This window comes from Spinacia oleracea, chromosome 6 (genome assembly GCF_020520425.1).
Source record: "Spinacia oleracea cultivar Varoflay chromosome 6, BTI_SOV_V1, whole genome shotgun sequence".
In the NCBI taxonomy this organism is placed as follows: Eukaryota; Viridiplantae; Streptophyta; class Magnoliopsida; order Caryophyllales; family Amaranthaceae; genus Spinacia; species Spinacia oleracea.
The window spans coordinates 130,095,234-130,104,163 of NC_079492.1; the positions used below are offsets into that span (position 1 = coordinate 130,095,234).

General features: G+C 37.9%; 1 long non-coding RNA gene across 1 annotated transcript; it reads left to right on the plus strand.

Moving 5' to 3' along the window:
* The first annotated feature begins 2,718 nt into the window (after positions 1 to 2,718).
* LOC130463839 (uncharacterized) lies at positions 2,719 to 3,772 on the plus strand. The gene is made up of 2 exons (XR_008924004.1): positions 2,719 to 2,886; positions 3,310 to 3,772. It is a non-coding gene; the product is annotated as an uncharacterized lncRNA (long non-coding RNA).
* Positions 3,773 to 8,930: the final 5,158 nt, after the last annotated feature.

The window sequence follows — 8,930 nt, forward strand, 5'->3', positions numbered from 1 at the left end:
AAAGTTAGCCCGCCTAAGCATAGTGGCGACACCAATTCTGAAAAGAAGAAGGTGAGCCAACCCACTTCTGAATCTGTATGCTTCTACTGTAAGAAGAAGGGGAATTGGAAAAGAGATTGCTTGAAGCTAAAGGAAGATCAGAAGAACAGAACTGTCGTTCCATCTTCAGTTATTTTCGTTATAGACTGTAAACTTGCCTTTTCAACTTCTTGGGTATTAGATACAGGTTGTGGCTCACACTTATGTTCCAATCCACAGGGACTAAGAAGAAGCAGAAAGCTAAGCAAGGGAGAAGTCGACCTACGAGTGGGAAATGGAGCAAGGATTGTTGCATTAGTTGTAGGCACTTATTATATTTCGTTTCCCTATGGGCTAGTTTTGGAACTGGAAGAATGTTTCCATGTTCCAAGTATTACTAAAAACATCATTTTTGTTTCTTGCTTAGATGCTAAGGGATTTAACTTTGAAACAAAAGACAATAGTTGCTCGTTTTATTTTAAAGAGATGTTTTATGGATGTGCAAAGTTAGTCTATGGACTTTATATGCTAGATCACGACAAAAAAGTTCACAACATAAATACTAAAAAGGCCAAAATAAACGATTCAGATCTCACCTATCTGTGGGCCCTGTGGCATTATCGATTAGGCCATATTAACATGAAACCATAGAAAAGCTTTAGAAAGAAGGAATTCTAAAGCCATTTGAATTAGAGGATTTTAGCAAATACGAACCATGCTTACTTGGAAAAATGACAAAGCAATATTTTCTCTAAAGTTGGAGAAAGAGCAAGTGATCTATTGGGATTAATCCATACAGATGTATGTGGGCCAATGAGTTCAAATGCTAGAAGTGGTTTCAACTACTTTATCACTTTCACTGATGACTTCGGTAGATAAGGTTATGTCTACCTAATGAAGCATAACTCTGAATCCTTTGAAAAATTCAAGGAATTTCAGAGTGAAGTAGAGAATCAACTAGGCAAGAATATTAAAGCACTACGGGCTGATAGAGGCGGTGAATATCTGAGCTATGAATTTGATGACCATTTGAAAGATTGTGGAATATTGTCAGAATTGACTCCTCCTGGAACACCACAATGGAATTGTGTGTCAGAACGGAGAAACATGACCTTGCTAGACATGGTTCGATCAATGATGGGTCAAGCCGAACTTCCAATAGAATTTTGGGGACATGCACTAAACAAAGCTGCACTCACACTAAATAGAGCTCCGTCAAAAGCTGATGAAAAGACTCCATAAGAACTATGGACTGGAAAACCTCCAAAAGTGTATTTTCTTAAGATTTGAGGTTATGAAGTATACGTCAAAAGATTAATTTCAGACAAACTTCAACCGAAATCTGACAAATGTATCCTTGTGGGCTACCCGAAGGAAACAAAGGGGTATTACTTCTAGAATACATCTGAGAACAAGGTGTTTGTTGCTCAAGACGGTATCTTTTTGGAAAGATAACACATTTCCAAAATGACAAGTGGGAGAAAAGTAGACCTCGAAGAACTCCAAGTCGAACAACAAACTCTAGAGAATGATCAAGATGACATTCAGGTTGAAACTCATTAATCTTTAGAAGTATCTGGTGAGAATAAAAACCAACTAGAATTGTAACCTCGTGTAGATCGCAAAGGTATAAGTCTCAAACAGAAAGATATGTAGGTGTTTTGATGAATGAAAGCCATGAAATTCTATTGCTGGAAAGAGATGAGCCTACGACTTACAAACAAGCTATGATGAGCCCTAGCTCCAAGCAATGGCTAGAAGCCATGCAATCTAAATTAGACTCCATGTCTGAAAACCAAGTTTGGGATTTGGTCGATTTTCCAGATGGCTACCAGGCCATAGGAATCAAATGGGTTTTCAAGTTGAAAAAGGACAAGGACGGGAAACTTGATGTTTTCAAAGCTAGATTGGTTGGAAAAGGATATAGGCAATTCCACGGTGGGGATTACGATGAAACCTTTTCACCAGTTGCAATGCTAAAGCCTATTCGGATAATGTTACCAATCTCTGCATATTATGATTACAAAATATGGCAAATGAATGTCAAAACTGCTTTCTTAAACGACGTTTTAACAGAAACTGTGTTTATGACACATGCTCAGGGTTTTGAGGATCCAAAGAATGCTAAAAAGGTATGCAAGCTTAAGAAATTCATTTATGGATTGAAGCAAGCATCAAGTCAACCATGATGCGATATTTCCGGAACGAAAGAAGTATATTCTTTCCAAATTTGCACCAAAAAGCTAGGGAAAACTTGATTGAACAAGATTCCATTGAAGGTTATTTTCCTTTGAAGAAAACTTGCATCGATGATTATTGAGCTAAATTATTAATTGACCTAGACTTAGTTTTGAAAAAAAAAAAAAAAAAATAACGCCTAGACTATATATGATAGTTTGATGGGATAGGATTAGCACGTTAATTGCGTACACTTAACCATTTGATTGTAGTTTAAACTTTAAACAAAATTATATTTAAGCGACCATGTCAAATATTGTCTTCCACTCTTCCATCATACCTTACATTGTTATTCATATAGGAGATAAAATAAGTGGACATTATTATCGGTCAAGTTTATTAACAGTTTTAATTTCTTATCATGATAATGTATGTATTATTACTCTAATACAGTACTAGTTGCTAACTAAAAACAATAGTAAAGTGACTGATCTTACCGTATAAAAAAGACAATATAAATAGCAAATTATGTACATTCATTTTTGAACCAACCAATTTCCTATTTATTTGCTAAACTATCTTCCAAACAAACAAGCAAAGCAGTTAATTACTATACGAAAATGGCATCTCACTCGATTAAATATTTGAAGCCAATCATCTTCGGATTACTGCTAATCCTAATGGCATCAGGTTATTACAAATGTCAATTAAACTCGATCTTACATATTATTATATATTACATCCTTTAAAAAATCTTTACACTTTTCGTTTTGTCCGTTTCATAATGTTGTTTACATTGTTCTTTATACTATTTTTGGACATGAAAATTTATTATCTTACCCCTTCTTAATTACCCCCACACCGTTTACAATTTTCCACTCATTTTCTCTTATTTTATTCTTTTTTTTTTATCTTACCACCCATCCACCTTTTTTTTTTACAAATTTATCTTATTTTAACCATATTTTTTTTATATTCACTTACCTTTTTAGTTTTCACACTATATTCCTCTTTTGTCTTAATATTTTTGCAAATAATAACAGTAAAAATCATTTTGAAACAGAGGTAGTATTAAGTAGGTTAGTTATTAATATTGGTGTTGTAATTTTGCAGAAATGGCTTTAGGGCAATCATGCACCCTGAGAGGTTATGGGTGTAGTACTAATAGTGACTGTTGCGAAGGGTACGAATGTCATATTGGAAGATTGAATGTGCCAGGCATCACCCCAACTCAGCCTGCTTTGTGTTGTGAAAGTTATTTTGGGGGTTTATGGTATGATTGCAACAACTAACCCTCCAAACGCCTACTCCGGCCGGTGTTCAACATTCCGGCAGCTGGCTCAAGGCACCATGGCCGGTTCTCCACACTCCAGCGGCATCCAATAAAATTATGGTTTCAGATTGAATAATAATGTTATGTTTCCTCTTCTTTCATGTCATTCGTTCTTTGTGAATTATTGTTATATATCTACTTGCTAGTGTGTTTAATTTCCATGTATTTTCAGTCAATATTATGTGTTTTGGAATAATGGATTTGATGTGTAATATAATGTTCGAATTTCTATTCCACCTATAATCAATTTGTATTTGTTTGTGGTCAATCTCTTCTAACTCTCACATATGACTACATGAACTTGCAATAAAACTTTATAAGTAGGTGTTGTTATGTTCTAGATCGATTATGGAAACATGACCCCATCGATCTCCCTTGACCCTTATGCCTTTATTGATTAAACTTATCCATTAAACCCTGTTAGGAAAGTGTTTTCCTTAGGTTGTATTACCATCAAGTGTTGAATATATACAACCTAAGAATAAGATATTACACCCCTCCTCAAATTGAAGCATGCAAATCTGTCCAATTTGTATGTCGTTATATGACTAGTAACTGTCGCTTCCCCAAGGCTTTGGTGAGAATATATGCAAGTTGCTCGTCAGTCGTTACATGACTATTGTCAATAATTCCCTCTTGAATTGTGTCACGCACGTAATGACACTCTATCTAATATGTTTCTTGCATGCGTTCGTGAAAAAATGGATTTTGGGAAATGTTTAAGGCAGACTTATTGTCACAGAACAAGGTCATGGCACGTGGGTGGGCTACCCCCAAACCGTCGAGCAGGGCTTTTAGCCATTTTAATTCAGATGTAATCGCAACCATGGAGCGATACTCAACCTCTATAAAGGAGCGGGAGACAATATGTTGCTTCTTAGTCTTTCAAGAGATCGGAGAGGAACCAAGAAACACTAACCAACCTATACAACTAACCCGATTTGAATCACACCAACCTGTTAAATGTATATCGTAATCTGCGCGCAATAAAATGCCTTGACACGGACACCCTTCCAAATAGCGGACAGTACGATGAGCGGCATCCATGTGTTCCTGACGAGGTTGTTGCATCCATATAAGCTAGATATGGTTGAGCAAATGAAAGATAGATCAGACGACTGACAAGTCGTCTATACATTTCTGGATCATCAAGAGGCGCACCATTTGCCAGCGCTTAAGTATGATTTTGTTCAATTGGGAACCCAGTCGGACGTTCTTCTAGCACAACTGCTTCAGCAATAATGTCAAAAGTATATTTCCGTTGGCACAAAAAAATTCCTTCGGGACTCCTAGCAACCTCAACACCAAGAAAGTATTTATATACCCCAGGTCCTTCATGTGAAAAAAGTCCCCCAAATACTTCTTAAAAGAAGCAATCACGGCTGAATCATTCCCCCGAAATAATCAGATCATCCACATAGACCAACACACTAACATGTACAATGACTTGAGACAAAGTGAAAATAGAGTAATCAGAATATTATTGGGAGAGACCATACCGTTTGAGAGACCCAACAAATTTATCAAACCAACGTCTAGGTGTCGTCGTAGCCCATATAAAGATTTATTCAAACGACACACCATACCAGGTTGATGACCACGAAACAAGGAGGGAGTTTCATATAAACTTCCTCATCAAGATCACGGTGAAAGAATGCATTAAGAACATCCATCTGGTGTAATTTCCAGTTCTTAGCAGCGGCAATGACCAGGAAAGCACGAACGGTGACCATTTTAGCTACCGGAGCGAACGTCTCATTATAATCGATCCCCTAGACCTGATGATTCCCAAAGATGACTAGTCTAGCTTTAAGACGTTTTATCTTCCCGTATGCATAAAACTTCATTTTATAGACCCACCGACACCCAAGAGCTTTCTTTACCGGAGGTAGCGGTTCCATTACCAATGTTTCATTATCCTCCAGTGCATCTATTTCTTTTTACATCGCCTTCTGCCAACCGAGATGTTTCATGGACTCATTAAAGTCCTTTGCTCAAGGCCTGCCATTACTATTAGGTTATGAATAATACAACAATATAATTCATGCGGAAAAACCATAAATCCAGAATCCAAATTAATTGCCACATAGTCAATTAGCATAATTTAGGTGACATACAATGCGATGCGTGCCTTCCCTAGCTGCTCCCGAACCGAACAAGAACAAGTCTTTAGAGCCCCAAACGTTGCCCCTCCGTAGAAAGTCCACAGCACGTTCAGATCCGCCTTAGGTTCAACCAACTAGGATTTTACTTAAGGTTTTATGTATTTGGGTTAGGCTTGTATTATGTTCTCCCTTGAACACAATGGGAATAAAGAATATGATTTCAATTCAATTGATGTATATAATTCTGAGGGCCTAGCCTCATATTTATAGTGTAGGAAATAAGGAATTTGAGTCTTGTTAGGAATAGAATTACCAACCCTACTAGGATTGAAATTCTTATTCAATTAGAATTGCAACATTAATTAAACTCCTAATTATTTAAATTCTAGTAAGACTAGGAATACTTAATCCAAGGTTACTTGGGAATTAAGCAATTAGATATTTCTTGGAGCCCAAGACGAAACAACCCAACGCAGCCACAAGGGCCACGTTGGTGTGCGTGCTGCTTCGGCCCAGTGCGCTGCGGCCCACGCCTCGGCAGGCCTTGCACACGCTGCTCGCTGGCTGGGCGAAGCCCATGCGCTACTGCCTTGCCACAGGCTTGGCGCGACCTATAAGCTGCTGCCTTGCTTGCAGCTTGGCGTGGCCCATGAGGCTGCTGCCTTGCTTGTAGCTGGGCGCGGCCCATGGCTGCTGCCTTGCTTGTCGAGTGATGGGCCGGCTCGCTTGCCGACTTGTCGCTCGTCGAGCTTCCGATCCGTTTTCCGATTCCGGAATTCATTTCCGTTTCGAACTAATATTTACGTTTCCGTTAATATTTCCGATTCCGGAAATAATTTCCTTTTCCGATAATATTTCCAATTCCGGTAATATTTCTGTTTCCGACAATACTTCCGATTCCGGCAATATTTCTATTTCCGATAATATTTTCCGATACGAGCCATGTTTCCGTTTCCGGCAACATCTACAACTTGGATAATATTTAGATTTCCGTCACGAACCATATTTCCGTTTCCGGCAATATCATCATTTCCGGAGTGTTCTTTATTTTCCCTTTTGACGATTTAAGCTCCCACTGGAACCGAGATCCTTCGTTTCCGAATGTTCATAAATGGAGTACTTAATGAATAAATATATTCACTTAAATTCTTGATTTGTTCACGTACTATTTTTGTGACCCTAAGGGTTCAGTCAAGAGTAAGTTGTGGATTAATTACACTTGAACTGAAGCGGCCTCTAGCTAGGCATTCAATTCACTTGATCTCACTGAATTTATTAACTTTTTAATTAATACTGAACCACATTTATTAGACTTAGCATTAAATGCATACTTGGACCAAGGGCATTATTTCCTTCAGTCTCCCACTTGTCCCCAATTCCTTAGGACAAGTGTGCATTTCCTAATTCCTAATCCCTAAGGACAAGTGTGCATTTCCGAATTCTTTTGTCGCTTGATGCCTGCTCATGAACATAAGGTAAGAGTAGTCATCCTTATTATGTCCAGAGGTATTTGTCTATTTAAGAGTTCAACTGATCAAATAAACAGATAATCATAGCCTATGATTCATCTGAGCACGACCATTCATTTTTCAGTTTCTAGCTCTCCGGGTGGCCTTGTTCAACTTTTAGCATCTCATCCCGATTTATGGGAGGACAATCCCAATCTTGTGATCTTGAGGTTAGACTTCGTTTGATAGGTGATTACCTGAGCGTTGCCATTATAGTCTCCTTTAACGGTGCGACGCTTGCCAACGTCAAAGTAACCAGTTCTCAAACAAGTAATTTCAAATCACTCAGGTATTGAGGATTAGTGTCTAATAATGTAATGAAATTTACTTATGACAGATTTTCATCTCTTACAGTAAAGTTTCATAGGTCTGTCTGATACTAATATTTTCAAGTAAGTATCTATGCTAATGATTGCAACATAGCCATGTCCACATATTTCAAGAAACAGAACTACTAGTCATCTTGCACTCTAGTCGTTTAGAGTTTTCTATGCGTCCACCTTTATAGAAAACTTCCGACCAGGGACCATTTTCAACTTTTGACATTCAAGTTCATTTGATAGACATTTCTTAGTCACAGGACTGGTCCTGATAGTCTATCTTGAATATATCGTCAAATTGAAAGGACTCATCATTTAATAAACCACAAAATTAAATTGAAAAATTAATTCTATTCATTTATGTGAATGGTTAACCAAAACGTTTTACAAAGTATTAAACTCTAAAACTTTAAAACATTTATTAAGGACATCAAAGCCATTCTCCAACATGTTTGATTCCCATAGGTGCAGTGTGCGAGTTGTGCTTCACTTGCGGCAGAGGTTAATTTAGTTAATGGATCTGAGATGCTATCGTCAGTTCCAATCTTGCTTATCTCGACTTCTTTTCTTTCAACGAACTCTCGTAGAAGGTGAAATCTACGAAGTACATGCTTGACTCTCTGGTGTTGTATGGGCTCCTTTGCCTGTGCAATAGCTCCATTATTGTCACAATATAGAGCTATTGGTCCTTTAATGGAGGGGACTACGTACACCAAGTTCCCCTATGAACTTCCTTAGCCAAATAGCTTCCTTTGCTGCTTCATGTACAACAATGTACTCCGCTTCAGTTGTAGAATCCGCAATGGTGCTCTGTTTAGCACTTTTCCAGCTTACTGCACCTCCGTTGAGGCAGAAGACAAACCCAGACTGTGATCTGAAATCATCTTTGTCGGTTTGGAAACTTGCGTCCGTATAGCCTTTAACAAATAATTCATCATCTCCACCATAGACCAGGAAATCATCTTTGTGCCTTTTAGGGTACTTCAGAATATTCTTGGCATCAGTCCAATGTGTCTTTCCTGGGTCTGACTGGTATCTACTCGTAGCACTAAGTGCGTACGCAACATCCGGGCGTGTACATATCATAGCATACATTATTGAACCAATCAATCATGATAGGAAAGTGTTTTCCTTAGTTTGTATTACTGTCAAGAGTTGAATATATACAACCTAATTATAAGATATTAGGCCAATCACATTTTATGGCTTAACAAACCCTAACAGTCTCTCATGTTTCAACATAGCGCAAGCCCCTTTACTCATCATAAACAAAGACTAAATTTGACACAACCTCGACTTCATCAACAACCATAATGAGTATTTTCCAGGATTTTTAGATTCATCTTTCTCAGGCACATTACACTATTTGGTTAAGCACCTAAAAAACTACCGCCGAATTGGGAAAAATCAAAGTCAAATTTGGTGAAGACAGGACACAATTAGATTAGACAAATGCATACATCATACT